Source organism: Manacus vitellinus, unplaced genomic scaffold (genome assembly GCF_001715985.3).
Source record: "Manacus vitellinus isolate BGI_N305 unplaced genomic scaffold, ASM171598v3 scaffold_49_pilon, whole genome shotgun sequence".
Lineage (NCBI taxonomy): Eukaryota > Metazoa > Chordata > Aves > Passeriformes > Pipridae > Manacus > Manacus vitellinus.
In genome coordinates this window covers 5,870,154-5,887,896 of record NW_021940603.1, presented here as the reverse complement: position 1 = coordinate 5,887,896, position 17,743 = coordinate 5,870,154, and the positions used below count along the sequence as shown (strand labels likewise).

Here is a 17,743-nt window from a genome sequence, read left to right as displayed (position 1 = left end):
ATATGCTTCATAAATATTATGTTGAGGCTGTGCTTCCACTGTATCAGAGCTGGACACCTGAAGTGCTTCCTACTGGTCCCTGTTTCATAAACTCAGCGTATGTATGGCTGGAATCCACCACATTTTTGCTGAAGTGCCAAAAACTGTCCAGTCACAGCAGGACTGAGTTTAGCACTGGCTAATTTCCTGGCTTCCTGGCCACTCATTAATTTACTGTGGGCATGAACTCTGTGCTAAAGCCCAGACTGATGTACTTCTGCAGCCCTCCTTGATCATGCACAGTAAACCAGTGCTGTGGTAGCCTGCACTCCAATGATACCATTGTAAGGACATAAACATAAGAGTAGTTAGGCAGCTTCAAACTAATTGTTCACCTTGCCTACTTACTGTCTGCAGCAATGGCCAGAAGTGGATGCCTAAAGAGTTTCTGAACAGGGAAGGTACATGGGAATACTTTGTCCAAACTCTCTTGCTAGCTTTTTCTTGCAACTTGGAGACTGTCAAGATGAGATGGCTTCTGCTATTTAATTACCTTTGAGAGTTTCTGTTTCATTAACTTGTGCAGCCTCCCCTTAAACTTGCATAAACTTTGGTATCTGCAGCATCCTTTGTCAGGGATTTATCTGTACCACAGTTGAACTAGATGAACTAGTGACATGTCCCTGTTGTTGTTGTGTTTGTTTACAACGTAACTCTCCTTAGCTTCATTTGTCAGCCCTCAATTCTTGTACTTTGTGAACCCTTTCCACTGCTATCATACACTATTTGAGTGTGTGCATGTGGGTAAAATATGACATGGATATTTGAGATGTGGTTGCACTGTAGAATATTGGTGTTTTTTCTCCTGTAATCTGTTCCTGTCTAATAACACCTAACATTTGGTTTGTTGGAATTTGCTGAGTAGGGAAATCAAAACATGCAGTTAGGACTCTTGCATTGCAGACTGCAGTGTCTGGGGAGCATTGCCATCCTTGGTCCATGCAAATTTGCTGAAGTAGTCAGGCCACTCTTGCACTGAATATCTGATTGCAGAGTCACTTCAACTGGACCCTTTCTGGTACTCTGCTCTTTTATTTACCACTAGCTCTGGCATCCCTGTGCCAGCCTGCTGTCCACAGTGTAGACATAGTCTAATCATATCCTAGTCACAGTACTGAGCAGGAACTGAAGAGGGACTAATGTGCCTCTTTGCTTCTGTTTGGTTGGGATTTCTTTTTTTTTTTTTTTTTTTTTTTTTTTTTTTTTTTTTTTTTTTTTTTTTTTGTTGTTGTTGTTGTTCTGTTTTGGTTTGTTTTTGGGGGTTTTTTTGGGTTTTTTTTTTGGGTTTTTTTGTGTGTGTCATTGGCAGGAGACTACATTTCTGATTTGACATGGGGCACTCAGCAACTTCTAATGAAGGTACTGTGGTAAAATAGGTTCTACCTACAAGTGCTGCTTGTGGAAGCCACCACACTCTGGACTGTCAGGGACATTTTGGACCCTCATGACTTACATTTCTTTAAATGGAAGAAACCGTGTATGAAGGCAGATCATACATTTTTGGACTCCTCAACTATGATGTATTTTCATATTAATTGTAGTTATCAACTGTGTTCAAGTGCATTCTATACATTCAGAAGCTTGTGCTGGGTTTTTTCTTCCTGTTCAAGTACATCCTATTGGCCAATGACAGCACTGGAAAGCAATGAAATTAGATGGAAAATAAATGCAACTTAATTTGTCTAGGCATTATTTAGTCTCTTGATACATGGTAGCCAGACTCTTTTAACTTTTCTGTTCAGGAGGGAAATTATGGTTAATGTTTTAAATGACAATACAAAAAATTGAAAGACATAATTGCTGAGTGAAAGCATCTGAAGTTCTGTCTGGTTGTAGCTGGAATGATGTAATGGGAGAAAGGAGAGTTTGTGGCTAAGCACAGCTCAAATAAGCTTGAGCAAACTGATTTTTTTTTTTCTCTTGTCTGAAAGTGAGTGAGACTGTTATTCTGGTTGTAAATCATGGGAGAAAGCCAAGAAACCTATTGCTGCTGTCAAAACCAATTGTGTGTGTTATTGTGGCCACTGTATTGGCAAAATAAATATATTTACACATATAATGTAGAATATGATTGGGAGTATCAGCATCAGGAGAATTATGTCAAGAACTGCTCTCCACAACTTTTTATTCAGTGCTTTTGTGTTGCTGTTTGTGACAGTTTCTCATTAGTCTGACTCCAGTCTGTTTTTCTGCATGCCTACCATTTTGAATCTGGCTGTAATCAATGTGAAAAGTATCCAGTAATCATTAACCAAGTATCAGTTCTGTGCTTCTGATCAAAATGTCCACACACCAGTTTCTTTTTTTTTTTGTATTCTCATGGTTTAGTCCTGACTGTGCCCCTCAAAGCTGTTGAGGTGTCTGAGCACAGAATTCCACCTGCAAACGTGAAGCTGCCCTGCAGTGGCTCCATAACACACTTGACTGTGTGTGCTTCCCAAAGCTTGGCTGGGTGTATGGGCTTGAGCTATGAATCCTGTGGGGGAAATAAAGATCACCAAAAATGTTGTATATTGGGTGAAGAGCAAGGAGTAACTGACTTATCTTTCATATTGCAGCACTGAATATCTTAAATATCATCTGAATTAGTATTCTAATGTTGAGCATTATGAAACCTGAAGGTATGTGTTTCTACAATATCAGAAGTACAAAAGTCAGCTTGAGTGCACATCAACTTGAATGTGTAGTGAGTGGCACAACATGAGGTAAGCACTTAAATATGCAGATTTCCAACAATGAACTGGGTTTGATATGCTGTTTTCCAGGTGCAGTTCAGGTTGGCAGGATGTGTCCTTAGGTGGCTGTGAGACTGTGGTCAAGATTTATCTTCCATTTTGTTCCCTTTGGGCTCGGGAAAGGGCACGGGACATCAGCTAAGGGGCCACAGACACTTGAAGCCTGATTAGGGAAGGTTTCTTCCTAGTACTAGCAGTGTGAAATGACTATTTAAACATTCATAGGACAGCTGCATAGGAGATGTTGGAGCATTCACCTGAAAGATGTAGATTCAAATCTATTCAGGCAGTACAGGTCATTCCACAGATGGGTTCAAAATTCTGACTAATGTGCAACCCTATGAGAAAGATGGAAAAGTAACAATATCACTGTCAATATGGTCAGATTTTCCCAAAAACTTGCTGAAAAATAAATTCTCAAGAGTTTGTCCCTCTCTCTCTATATATGATATCTCTAAGACTAATTTCTATTTTAATTGCATATTGAATTTAATTTGCGACACTGAAATACTTTAAGTAAATGTATAAAAATTAAATTTTAAAAGAAAATCTTAAAATTTTCACCAGCCCCCTCTCCTTCTGCTGTGTATTTAATTGAACTGTGTCAAAGGAGGTCTCTTTTTGAAAGGTGAATAACTATCAGGGAGTAAAATAAATATTAGCTTCCCTTTCTGCTTTGAGTGCTGGAAGGAATTGTCTTCCAAACTGCAGCATATAAACATGGTAGAGATGACTGTTCCATGAGGATTCAATATAATGCAGAATATATGCAAACAGGTCTTATTGCATAATGTGCTCTGGTGGACGGGCTGGTTGTGCAGTTGTGGACTTTATGCCTTGCTAAATGATGGAAGAGGCCAAGAGTGCTCAGACTGCTGTGGTATTCACACAAGGTGCTTTTCCAAATTGGCTGCTACACTAGACTGGCAGACAGAGAATAAGATTTTTTTTTTTTTTTTAAATATAATGAGAACATCTATAATTGAGGCTTTTTGCCTGTCTGCATGCAACCACTATATCATAGTATCCTCTATGTAGGTCATTAAAAAAAGAAGTTGTATATACAAATATTGTTTAATAAATCCTTTGTTGACTCAAAGACATGGTGCCAAAACAGTTGCTGCAGATGTATTGGTTGACTGAAGGGGTAGTTCATTTACAGTATTATGTCCCTCTACTTCTCTGTGTGGCCCTGGAAACAAGCCCACTCCATTTCGAGGGGTGCCCTTGGTTAATTCTTCAGTTATTTTGTTTCTTCATATTCACTCAGATCTGTTATGAGAGAGAAGGATTGAAAGCAATGTAGACGTTTAAGAGATGAAACATAACATGGAATTTACTGATTAGGCCCCTGTAATTACAGTTTATGCAGGAAGAAGCACTCCCGGGAGATTCCTGCAGATAAACTGCAGGAATGATGGTGCCTTTCTGCTGCACTGCTGAAATGTGGCTTTTTCCAGATGCTTCTGGGTTTTAGATAAAGAGTCTGGAGGCTGCTTGTACTGCCTGCACTGGCTGCTGCAGTGCAGCTTCAAGGGGCACCCATCATCTAGGCTGTCCATTAGCAATTATTTCCATTGCTGCACTTCCCAAAGCTTCCTGCCTTAGGCAGGGGCCCTGTTCACATGGTAGGTAACAGGCATCAATTTGAGATTTACCAAGGGACTACTTGGTCCCATGACTTCAGATGTGGTTAGTCTTGGTTTTTACCACTTTGACATAAGAATGACTCAGATCAATTTAAAACAAGTGAATCAATGCACATGTGCAGACCAGCTAATGTACAACCTCAGTGAGAAATTACTGCCTTGGATTGTCCATTTCTTTCTGTGACTATGCATGACTGGTAAAGCTCTCTATTAAAAAAAAGGAAATTATTATTTTGACTCATTGCTGCAGCACTGTCCATTGCCTAGTGGTATAAGGATATGGGATTTTAAATAGTAAGATTTAAAAAGAAAGATAGCAGTATTTTTACTTGCTTTCTAGTCTTGGGGACTATGGTATGCTGGGGTCTGGTGACCAGGAATTTTCTAGCCCTGAGGGTCTGACTTAATTTAAAAGCAAAAGAAATAATAAAAATAAAAGAAATCTTCATTTCCATGCAGTCATACTGCTGGAAAAACTCAAGCAGTTAAAAATAAACTGAAAAAGAAATACACTATGAGACTTGGGGATAGAATTGAGAAGATTATCTGTTCTGAATATTTGTTTCAGTATGAAAAGTCTATGTCTATTTTCTGTAAAATGTGGGAATTTCACAGACTTAGATACAGTTGAAAGGAAACAGAGTGTATCATCTCAGTAGTCTGTGTCTTCCCAAGCGTGTGTCTGTGAGCTGGGATGACACTTGCCCTGTGCAGAAGGCCAGCAGACAGCAGATGTACCTCTCACAGCTCTTTTGAAGCTGCAGAGCTGCATGTCAGTGGAATTCAAGAGGTGCCTCGTTCTCTGAGTATCCTCTGAGTGACTGCATCTCACTTCTGTCACCTCACAGATCGCCTGCTGAGCCTGTGGGGAAAGGGGAGGCTTTCCTGGTGGGGGAACTGGGTTCTAAATAATGTCTAAAAAAAAAGGAAGGCAACTTGCAATAAAATGTTCTATAAACTGACAATGGGAAGAAGGCACTTTCATTCAGAGATAAGGAGGCATTTGGAGCTTTCCTCAGACAGCAGCTGTGTGGAGTTGCTCAGCCCTTGGACTGTGCATTAATAAAGAGAAAGCTGAAAAAACCCACCCTGGTTAAGTTCATCACACTAAAGTGTGTTGTATCAATCTCACCTGGAGAGAGTGTCTTTACTAATTTTTTTGTCTTTATTACTAACACTGAAATCTGTGTAAAATGGGAGGGTGAAGTGAAATTCTGCTTCTTTGTGTTAATATTTCCATTGGCACATCAGCTGTGAAACCGGTGGGGACTTACACTGTAACAGACCTGCCTACCACTGAGCAGGGACTTCTCACAGGGAGGAAGAGAGGAGGGAAATGGGCAATCCAAAGTTATCATACCTTCACAAAGGGTGTTAGAAAATGTCTTGTTTAATTATTTTTTTAAGATTTCCTTAATTAAATTGCCTGTGAGGTAGTCTGTTGTTGTGAAACATTTTGTTACTTACTGTGCTAAGGATGCTAAGGATCCAAAAGTGGGAAATATAAGATTATTCTAGAATCTTTTTTGTTTGTGCCTAAGCTGTAATTTTGATCTTTTTCTGACAAAGTTGTGATATTTGAAATGTATAATTTTGTTTGGGTGTATTATTAGATTCCTGTTAATCTTTTCCTGAATAATAATTCTCTCCAAGGATCCTTTTTCCCATCAGTTTTTGAGACTTCTCCTTAATTTGACAGAGACAGGAAACTCTAGTGCTACACTGTGCATGTTGTGGCTGGTTGCTAAATATTCCCTTCCACCCCTTACCTAAAGAACATTTTTCATATTCCGCCATCACAAAATCAGGCACACTTTGCTGTTGCTCTGCAAGAAAAAATTAATTTGTCAACTGATCTTCCACTGAACCAAAGGGAAAACAACTGGGCTTATTTTATTTGGAATGACCCGGCATATTTGGGCCAGTGGGCTTTAGCTTTTCACCTTTCAGTGCTATTTGGCTTGCAGTAGCTGGAAGCCTTGTCCAAAATCAGTGCTTGTGCAGCAGTAATTAGGTCGTCCAACTGTTCTGTAGTTGTGATTTATTTTTTTTTTTTCCCCTGCTTCCAGGAAATTGAGAATTCACTGTTGTCACGTCTTGAATTTGCAAGTTTTTGGGTTTTAACTGAAGTGGTTAAGAGTATATTTAATTATTGGTAAGAGCAATGCAGTGTTTTGCTCAAATTTTTTGGCTAATGAAGACAGTCAGTTTACTTGGCCATGTGCTTGTGTTAGGGCTTGAAGCTGAAGTAGGATTTTGTAACTTTGAGTGTTAGTTCCTTTCTTCATGATGTTCCCAGCAGTTTTTTTGATGAGGAAGGAAAGTATTGGCATATAGAACTTTTGTGTTGCTGCTAATGCCGGTCTCTGCCCAGTTGTTATTTGTGGAAAGTAAGAATAAAACTCCTCCTTAGCATGACTAGCATGTAAGAATGAGTTTTCAGTTGTCTGGAAAGAAGAATGAATTTATTAGGCTGTAAAGGAAGTTTCCAGTGATGTTCATAAAGATGGGCAGATTATATTTAACATCTTTATACATCCATTTAATTAAGCTAGATATGTGAGGAAGCAAGTGTCCCTCCTGACATCCATCTGTTCTCACCCTCTCACCTGTTTGGATTCTCTGCATGTGCTAATGGGAATGGAATCAATGAAAGTTTCATTGATTTGTGCCTTAGGTTGAAAATGGTAGATTTGTGGCAACAGTTGGTGAGGGAACTCTGCTTGCAACACTGTGCTGCACTGGAAATGAAGGGTTTTCTTTATGATGACTCCACTCTTCCAGAATCAGAAAATTAAAAGGAAATTTTCTGTTGTTTTCCTTTGTGCAGTTTTGTTCCAGGTATTTCTCTCCTGATATTTTTCTCTGATACCAGGCTGGTGTGGCTGTACCATAAAGAAATGCAATTTTGAAACATCTCTTTAGTGGCTGAAACGCCATTCTGTTTAACGCTGTTGCTGAAATGTAACATCAGTCTGCAACCTTTCCATTGCACACAGAGCAGAAGAGCGATCTATTTGCTTTTGTAATGGTTCCTGCCCCTCTTATTTGTTGCCAGAAAGAAATCAACAGTCAGCATTGGACCATGCGATGCTCACTGTGTATCACAGGCCATGTATCTTTTCTCTGAAACTGTCAGTCCAAAGTATTTGTTCTTCAGTGCTCATTACATGTTCTTCGTAGTTTACTCTTGGCTTTTTGATTAAATCACTTCAGTGAATTCTACTGCTGTGGTTGAGACTTTTGCTTTACTGCTCAGTTTGGTAAAGGTTCAAGAGGGGTGACGTAACTTACAGTGAGATGAAGTGGGACAATTAAATATGGTATTTCAGACTTCTTAAAATCATTCCTAGTGTGATTTATAATCAAAATCCCATGTCTCTTTTTTTTTGTTTTGTTTTTTTTGTTTTTTTGGGTTTTTTTGTTTGTTTGTTTTTGTTGTTGTTGTTGTTGTTGTTGTTGTTGTTGCTCCGAGAAAGTAATTTAAACAAGAGGATCTTATTTACTGATTGAAATTAAATTTTGGTAAACTTGTAACTTACTTTTGAGGGAATTTAAAACATGAATAAGGAAAGTCTGTGGAATACACACTTATAACTGAAGGGCAAGTTAAGGAATCTTCTATGCAAATTAAATTTAAGTAGAGGGACTCTTCAAAAATATAATGAAAATTTTAAGTGCATTGAAACAGTTTTATGGAAGAAAACTAACTAAAAAGTATTTTACATTTCAAAAGCCAATGAGATGAAAATTCTCTTTATAGCAGCCAAGAGAGCTCCAAGATAGGACTTAGATACCATGCAAGTCATACTATTAAAATTAAAACATTGATGATCACACATTGATCAAGTCATTTTAATACACCTGCAATAAAAATCTGAGTATTACTGGACTACAGGTAGGAGGGAGTGTGAAATTACCTCTGAAATATACAGTCCAGTGAACCCAAATTCTTGGTGTTCCTGTGGATGAAAAACTATTAGACATAAACACTGCAGTAACACTGCCTAGCGACTAAAATTCGATGTTATTCCTGGAAGGGGAGGTATTGGATTAGATCTGAATGCCAACAAACCAGCTATTCTGGCACTCAGATTTAATGCCTGGAAGTAGAGTTTTGGAACTTTCACTGGAATCTTTTCTCATACCCATGTTTTCTTCCCCATTCTGGTGGCAGTGCTGCAGCAACTGAAAGCTATCTCCTATGCGATTCCCAATAGTATTCCCTCTGGGGAATGAGGGGTGAATCCCAGTTCAATCATTTTACTTGATTCAGGTGAAATGGGTGGGATTTGCCTGGGGTTGGGTGGGATTTGTCTCTAGCTATAAGTGTCTCTGCTAACAGCTATGTTAGTTTTTAGTTATGTGTGGTGTCTGCAGTTCCTCAGTCAGACCCTTCGTTTATTTCTGTTGGTTACCCAAGAAATTAAACTCTATTCGAGTGGGAAAATGTCATCTTAGGTTTTGCATGTCCTTCTTGCAAGTCCTCTCTTTGGGTTTAGCTACAGTGCTGCTGACAGATGAGTGCAAGTAAATATCTTTATGTGCAGTGTGCTCCCCAGCTCCTTTGTTTTGTGTGTTGGGAACAGGCAGCAGCAGCTCTGGGACCGTGTGTCATGATAGACTCACTTATGTGCCTTTGGCATGAGCAGCTCCCCATGTGCCTGCCCAGCATGGACAATCCAGGTCTGGCTCTGGGGGCAAGGCAGCTGATACTGTTGTGGCTGCATGTGATACTTTTTCCCCATTCCATGGTGGAGAGTTTCTACCTGTGCTTCATTAGAATTCTGGAAGATGTCCTGACTGCCCTTTCTACTTGGGTTACAAGTTTACCCTTTCCTACCAAAAAGTTAATACAGACTACTTTTATTTGGAATGTAGTAGTTTGCCAGGTAGGCCTTTTGATCTTCTTTGAAAGGCTACTGTCTAGGATACTAGCAGACATATATTGTATGACCAGATCTTCGTACCTCGTGGGTTAATTTAAGAGCCTCAATATGTTGGGGTTTTTCTGTAAGGAATGGATGAAAATGCTTCAATTGCCTTTGAGTCACTCAGTCTGTCAGTAGAGCAGGATTTCCCTTCACTGTTCATTGTGACTAGATTGCTGCCTTGGGAGCCTTAATTCAGTGCACAGCATCTCTCTAGAGACCTTCAGAGGGGGAGAAATGCGGAGTTGTGGTGAACGTGGGTCACCTACCAGAGCGGACAATGAACTGGAAAACCCACCAAAGCATTGAGAGGGAGTGTGGTGTTCCTACTAGGAAACCTGTTAGGACTCGGGGAAAAAAGGATTTTTCTGCTGGGAAATGCAGCATTCTGTCAGGTATTTGAGAGATAAGGATATTTCTAGTGGATGAGCAACTAGGATTTAGATGATATCCCGTAGGGAGAGGTGTTTTATCTTGAGTCTTACAGCAACAAAATATAAGCTATTTGCTAGCAACAATAACTAAGGAAAGGAATAATATTTAGGCTTATCCTAATTTTTTCAAAAGCAGGTTTAGTGCCTCCTGGTGACCTCTTGTTCAAGGGACTGGATCTGGCTGCACTGCTCCCCCTCTATCTGACACTGGCCATGGAAGGGAGATGTTTATACATGGGGTTTTTAAAAATCTGGCACTGAATGGCTTTGAAATGTTGCCAATAATGACATTCCTAAATAATATCCTTGCTGCTTCAGAGAGAATAAGTGCTGCAGTGCCAGCAGACACCTTTTCATTTCTCTGTGACTGGCAGAAGCTGTTTAAATAGGTAGAATGTAGTCAGAAATGGCAGCGTGCTGCATCTGAAATGCTTTTTGACCTGAATAGCATTCTGTTGGTAAACAACAAAACATCATCTGTATATGGAGTTGCCTGTGGCATTTCAAGTAGCCATAATCTTGCTTCTGTTGGTATCTGTTGTGCATCCCCCAGGTCCTAGGAGTGCACTTCTCTTTGGGGGTGGTGGTGCAGTAGCAGTGGCATAATAATTTTTTTTCTTTTTAGTGAGTAGCTCTCCAGGCACAGTGGAGCAGGTGCAAATGAGATTTTTGTACCTAATACAGAGGGAGAGTGTCTTGTGTGAGGAAGTTTCTTGTATGCTCCCCTGCTCAGTCTCACTATCACAGTTGGTATGGTCCTAAAAACTCTTATCCATAGAAAAATCCTCCCTATGGTATTCCACTAATGTTGTTTTGAAGTTGTGCCCACCAGGTTTTATAGAATTACAGCTCTAGTTTCATATGGGATGATTTTTTTTTTTGGGCTTAATAATGTGTTCAGTAGAAAAATCAGAGTTGTTTCACGTGAAATTATCCTTAGACTGTTCTAATCCAGGAAGTGGTGTCAGTTGAAGGAAGAGCATGTCAGGACTGGAGTGCTGATTAGAGAGCCAGCCTGGATGGTGTGAGGTGCTGCTAATGTGTCCTTCCATCCTTATGATTTGTAGACTCCTGGATGCAGTACAGGAATATGATATAGGATACCTGGGCTCAGATTGCTTCTGTGTTTGCTCGAGCATGGGAACGTGAACTTGGATTTCCTGTGACAACTGTGATCCTTCCAACCAGTGGCAAATAGTTTGGTGATTTTAGTTCTTCAGCCTTTATTAAAAATCCCGAACTGCTGTAACTTCCATTCCTCCCTCCTCCCAATGCAACAAAGAACCCCAAATCCCAAATCAAACAAATTTATATGTAGGGAAAGGGGCAGGGGCCTCTTGAGCTGAAAGAAATGTTTTCATCTTGCATGCCGTTTATGATAAATTAAGTTTCGGGATTGATGTGAAATACTTCTGATTCTTCATCCGGTGAGCCATGACATCAATTATTCACACAGGGGTTTTTATTTTTGCTGTGTTAGAAAAGCAGGCATTTTATGGGAGGTTTTATGTTAACTTTTGGCTTCTGAGAACTGTGGACAAGAATGGAGTCTACCTAATCTCTCTTCCTAGAGACTAGGAGTAATTTATTAAAGGTAAAAAAACATAGAGATAAGTGCCTCTCTTTCACAATCTGTGTCTCTGCTGTACCTGCCTGCCTGTCAGGAGGTGAGGTTTGGAGGTGGAAGAGGCTCTTTGTTTGTGCTCAAGAGAGCAGAGAACAGCCCTGTACAGAGCTGGCACTTTAGTAGATGTAAATGGCTCCTAGGAATGGTATCTGTGCATCCATCAAATTCCCAGGGTAAGAGTAGGAAAGTAGGAGGAGACACTTGAAACTTGGCAGTTGCAGCAGTCAGAAGGCAGCTGAGCTTTATTCCTTGAAGTGTATTTAAATTGTTGCCAGGAAGCCCTTCCACTGCCCTGGTAGCCTTGAATACCTGGAGAAAATTTGCTAATGGTTTAATGTGACTCCAAACTCCCTTTTCTGTCCTTAGAAAGCTGATGTGCTGTTTCAAAGCTACTAAAAAACTAATAAAAAAAGAATTAATATTTTCTTTAATGTGTATGATGGATTAGTTATGTCTGTTTCAGGTTTTTCTCCAGATCTGAATATAAGTTTTCCAGAACTCAGTTTGTTCAGGTGGAAAGTCCTGTTGCTCATGCAGTTTTCCTTGCTGAATCCTATGATGTGACCTATGTCCTGTTACACGTACAGAGCAGGCAGGACCTCTGCCTCATGTTTTATAAACCTTTCTTGTTCAGCTCTTAAGGCTGGTTAGGAGAGTGCTTGTTAAAATGATCTGATTCCCGAGCTTCCTTACCTCAGTCCGTTTCCAGCAGCTCTTGCAGCAAGCAGGAAACTTTAGCTGTGTATAGCCTTCCTGTCCAGGGGCCACCAAGGGGGATTGCCAAAGACATTTTCTCTGCTTTCCATGTGAATGTGGGGTCTCTTGCTGAATTCCACAGCAGTCTCGTGTGTTATTCTCCATGAAATTGCTGAAATACAGGTCTGACAAAACAGATTTCCATCTGTGAATCTGTGCTGAGAAGCTGGATGACGTACTGGATACTGTAACATAGGAAACACTCACATAAATAGGCTTACTGATACGTTAAGAACATAGCAAACCCTGCCTTTTTTTGACTTTTGACACTAAGGTTTGCTATTCTAGATGCAGTTTTTATCTGATTCACAGAAGTTTGCTGGAAGACATTAAGCTGAATGTTCATGATAGCTTTCTCAGTGATCAACCTTGCTGAATTCTCAATGATACATATGATGGATTTTTATGCAATTCCTATCAGTAATTTCCCAGTTAACATGTATTTTTTTGTGTTTATCTGCACATATTTGGAAACTTATGCATAATTTATAATTGTTATACTAAGCGAAATGAGCTTAGTAGGCTTCGAAAAAGGCATTTATAAGTGTAATAAGATAACCTAGAGTTAAGTTAGAAAGGATTAAAAACATAAGATATAAATCCCTATGCCTCAGGGGGATAATTGATGGAGTTTAGAAAGGAATTTCCCTGATGGGTAAATTAGTCTATAATTGCCCCCATAGGGACTCCCTCCTTAAACATCTGATACTGGTGTCAGTCAATACCATGCTTGATGGACCTTCAAACTAATTCAGGATGGCAATTCTCATCACAGTAACTAACACAATACTGTGCTGCATATCATGTTCTTTTCTGGCAATGTAAAAAATATTTACTGTTTAACAATAGTATGTTATACTAATATATAACATCTTATTATGCTTATGTGATGTATCACAGTATGTAATAAATAGTAAATGTAATTGCTGGTACTATATAATGGCTCTTGGATTTGCACTTTACGAGAAGGGAAGGTCTCTCTCTTACAGTGGAATTACATGACTGATTTCAGACTTACACTCTATTTTAGAGTTTTGTGTAGTACCAACAGGACTCTGAGTCCAAGCTACTTGTGAAGACCATTAAAAGAAAAACCAAGGACAGCATTCCCATTTTTCCCACTCTAATTCATATGAAGCTTCCATGGGGTTTGCAACAGAAAGGCCCTCATGGAGAAAAACAAGTTAAATATGTAGGTAGGCAGGAACTGAAAGCCTCACTCACCTCTGAGGCGTTTTGGATGTGTTGGAGAAGGGGATCATTGGTCTGAGACTCCATGGATTAGACCTGAGCCACTTGTATAACTCCACAAGAGTGACAGGGGCAGCTGAGGAAAATATTTAAAGAAGAGATGTTTTTTCCTTTGTGTTCAATGATCTAACATGTCATCTGCTAGAAGCTCCTCATGCTGCTTTTGAGAAATGACTCAGTGTGGACAAACTGTTGCTGTTTGAATATGTGGTATTCTTAATGAGAATTAGGGTACGGCGTCAGGGCTGCTCAGAAGTAATAAATCCTCAGATTTGATATGCATTAATGACAAACCAGCACCACCATAAAAAACCAAAACCAAGCAAACACACCAACAAAAAAAATCACTAAAACTTTCCCTGCCTACCTATTACAGATTCACTTCCCCATACAGTATGTGGAGTCTTCTCTCACAGAGGGAGTTAAGAAATATTGTAACATCAGAAATGCTTGATCACAGAGCTATTTGTACAGTCACCTCAGACTTCTGTAAGGCTCACTGGTTGCTACTCTCTTGCTGGAGTTTTGACTCATTCTCATGTTACTTATGTATTGCTCACTTGGAAGTGAAATTCTCTCTGTGGTCTGAGAACCCTCTTGAATCCCACACTCAACCTGTGTGAGTGGTGTGTTAGCCCCCTGCTTCATGGCCTCTGCTGTGTAGAGGCAATAGAGACCATGCTTTATAACATCTGCTCCCTTTTGTGAGTGACCTCAGGTCCATACCTTATGAGATTTTTTTTTAAACTTTTAATTTACCTACGTCTAATTTTTTTAAGGAGCAGACTTAATTTCCATGTACATGATCACTTACTTGGCAGTCAGCTAGAACTGTGTGCTACTGCCTTTAATTACAGGCTAGGTGGTATTTTGGGCAGCTGGACTAAAATATTTTCATGCCCAGATTCAGCAATGATGTAAAAACTGGCAGAAGATGATGGACTGGAGTAAAAGTCTGGGCTGAGACAAAGGAATACAAACACTGCTCCTAAGAATGTTCTGACCTCTTATTAAATAGTTCTCTTCTTTGCTCTCAGGGAGTAATTCAAGACAGCTTTGAATTCATTCCTCAGAATAGATTAATTATAAAAAGATAAGCATTATACTGTAATTAAAAAATACTTATGAACCAGCACTGACCACTGTTTGAACCATGTCAGTGTGTGGTGATAAGACACCCACCTTTGCCTGGCTGAGCAAATCCAAGTGGGGCAAATGGGAGAATGTCACTGCCTTTGAAGATGGAACCCTAGCCCAGTGGTACAAGAAGCTTGAAGGTAAAAGGAGTCAAAGGGAATGAGCAATAGACACCTGGGGAGAGGTGAGGAGCTTGGCTGGAGTGTGAAAGAACCCTGGAGACAGGGATATCTCAGAACATAATGAGAAGTAATTTCAGACTTTTTGGTACAACCCTACTTAAAACAAAATATGTACATACCTGTAAAAACAGTGGCTTTTGTGTCCTCTTATTTTCAGTATTCATGATTTCCTGTTTCATTTAATATTTACATAACGTTTGCTTTAGCATTCACTTAGTAAGGGGAATTTTCTAGATGAATTTTCTTTTTTCAATTCATGAACCACACAACAGATTTGTTCCTCAAGTTTTTAGGTGAAAATATTGTGATAGAAAAATCTCTGGAAGTTCTCACAAGTGCATTTGCTCACTTACATGTGAATTCATGCAAGTGTCAAATGTGTGTCACTGGCTTTTTGCTCCAGACGTGAGATATAGAAGCCAGGTTTGAGTGGTTGGTAAGGGTTCATGAACTTTGTTTATACTGTGAGTTGCTTTGGTCAGCCAACAGTCTGCACAGGGACCATCATCAGGTCAGGTATTGCTGAGTGCTGGTTGTACCTGGCTCAGTGCAGAAGATCATCTGAGTGCCACGACAATACTTAGTGGTGGTGTCAGGTGAGTTTTGTCTCTAGGCTTGTCATGAACTTGGAATTATGAGCAGCAGAAAAAGAAGTCTTGGTTTTGCTTAAAATTGTGGGTCTGACAGCTGGAAGATAAAGCAGAGTCAGCTGGAATTAAGAGAACGGGCACATCTACAGTGGTGTGGTACCTTCTGCTTTTGCTGTTTCCTCCCTGTTTCTCTGCTTCCATCAATCATGACTAAGGTTTTATATAGGAAAGATAAGTTGTTGAAGATGAACTTTGGAATTAATACACCTGGGCTGCTCATAGTAATGAGCATTTGGTACTAGAAAGTATGAAGAACATGAATCTCCACAGCAAACTGGATTGCTACAACTCCCCTATAAAGTAGCAGACATCTGGTAGCATTGCCAGAGTTAGACTGCAACCAACTCTAGCCTCAACTTTCCCTTGCCTTTGTAGAATTAATAGTGTCCCAGCAAAACTATAAAATCAATGTAACAGCTAAAATTTGGGTGATGGTGGTAAAAGATGAGTATTTTTGGAGAGTGTCCTTAAACTGCAATCTTGACAAAGTGAGGAAAGAATGGAGATTTTCTCCCCTCTGCCACCTCTCAAATACTCAGTGGCCCTGTCTTGCACGAGCCTACAGGTCTAGCAAGTGAGAGTAGATCTCTTTACACAACTAATCTTGCTGCAGTAAATAATTAAATGCATTAGGAAGCAACAAGGATATAAACATCTGCTGACATATAAAAGGAAAATTACTTTTTCTGCTGGGAAAGCAAAGAAACTTTGAGCAACTGTCTCTAGGCAAGTTTTCTTACGAACAAATGTGTATTTTTTTACCCTTCCTCTTTCCCCCATACATAGAAAAGATAAAAATGAAAGGTGTTAAGGGTTATTGAGCACTGTGAGTTTTAGCCATTTATCACAAGTTCTGCTGTAATTGTGATTCATGGGGAGCAGTCAGACTGGTCAATGACCATCAGGCTCTGGCTCTGTGGAGTGAGGGTCTTGTAGTAGTGCTCTGGGTTGCAACATAAATCATATTGGTTCCCTTTGGTGTGTTGTTTTTTTCCTCGATGTGCTCTGGGCTCACTGTTGGTTTTGACTGTAATTGTATCTTCCCAGTTTTGCTTTCTAGTGAGCTGTGTTTTCGTGCTGGGCAATTGCTAAATGACTGCACTTCAGGTGCTGTGGGGAAGTTTGCAGGTGTGGTGTCACTGCCTGTGAGGACTGGAGCACCTACACGAGCCACGTGGCTTGGGAGAGGGGCGGTGGGGGAAAGGTTGTGTGGACTTGCGCATTCTGTCTGTCTGGCATGGAGTGTGTGGATTGTTTTGACTGAGACTGAAAGAATTGACCTGCCTTATATTTGAGTTCTCTTGGTTTCTCAGGCTGCCATGCTCATCAGCTTGTCAGCCTGACAAACTGTGGCATCAGCAAGATCCAGTTCTGAGTTTTCCTGGCCTTACTGTTCTCTTCAAACTTCTCTACCTCTGGAAGAACACTTGCATTGGCCTGATTGTCTTGAAATAATTAAAATGTCACACTGATTTCATTTGTATAACAGGATCAAACCTTAATGTTGTGATTTTTTTTACTTCAAGAAGTAAATACAGGTAGCTATACCATTGTGTTTGTTGAAAACAGACTCAATTATTTAGTGTGCCAGGTGGCTCTCACACCTTGTACTTTACATGGTTCCTTTGGCTGCAGTCATGTTTTCAGTAGATATGAAAAGTATATCTGACTTATTCAGTGATTTTGATCAGATTATTTAGGGCGTGAGATGGTAAGTGATGTCAGGCAGAGCTTTAATCTTATTTCTGATATGAAAATCTCCCAGTGGCCTCTGTAGTGAACACTAAGGTACTTTTTTCCTGCTGCAGTGTTATCTTAAAGACTCTGCTTTCATGGTGATCATCTGATGACCTTTCCAAGCATTATAGAATTCCTGCTTACATTGTTTCATTGGGAAAAAACCCCACAAACAAAACAAAACCATCTTCTGTTAGCTACTATGCCCTTAGCACGTAACATGGTAGCCTGTGTGCTCTTTTCTATATTCTTTGCACAGAATGTCCATTTTTTGAGAGGTCTTTTTACTTCTAAGTACCTGTTTAACTCTTCTACTCAACTGATTTTAATTCTTTTTAGAAATCTTTGTAGCATGTTTTTTATTCTAAATCCTATATCTTTCTATGGTAAGTCATCAGGACTTTCTAATTGGTGTGGGAAGCATCTGTAAGTTCTCTGTAGGAACACAAGTTTAAGTGCTGTAATAGAAGCCCAGAAAAAAATAATAATCCATGCCACCTGTAGCATCTAGAGATTTACCAACTATTTACCAATTTACATTTTTCCTTTTAATTTCCTTATAATAACCTTCCCTACTCCTTAGGTCATTCTCTTTTTCAGTTGATGAGGGTTTTG

The 17,743-nt window shown here is 39.7% G+C and overlaps 1 long non-coding RNA gene across 1 annotated transcript in view; it reads left to right on the top strand.

Moving 5' to 3' along the window:
- Window positions 1–2,719: 2,719 nt before the first annotated feature.
- LOC108643027 overlaps window positions 2,720–17,743 on the top strand; it is a 121,914-nt gene continuing 106,890 nt past the window's right edge. The window contains exon 1 of the long non-coding RNA XR_003916090.1: window positions 2,720–2,744. This is a non-coding gene — a long non-coding RNA (uncharacterized LOC108643027). The remainder of the gene's footprint in view (window positions 2,745–17,743) is intronic.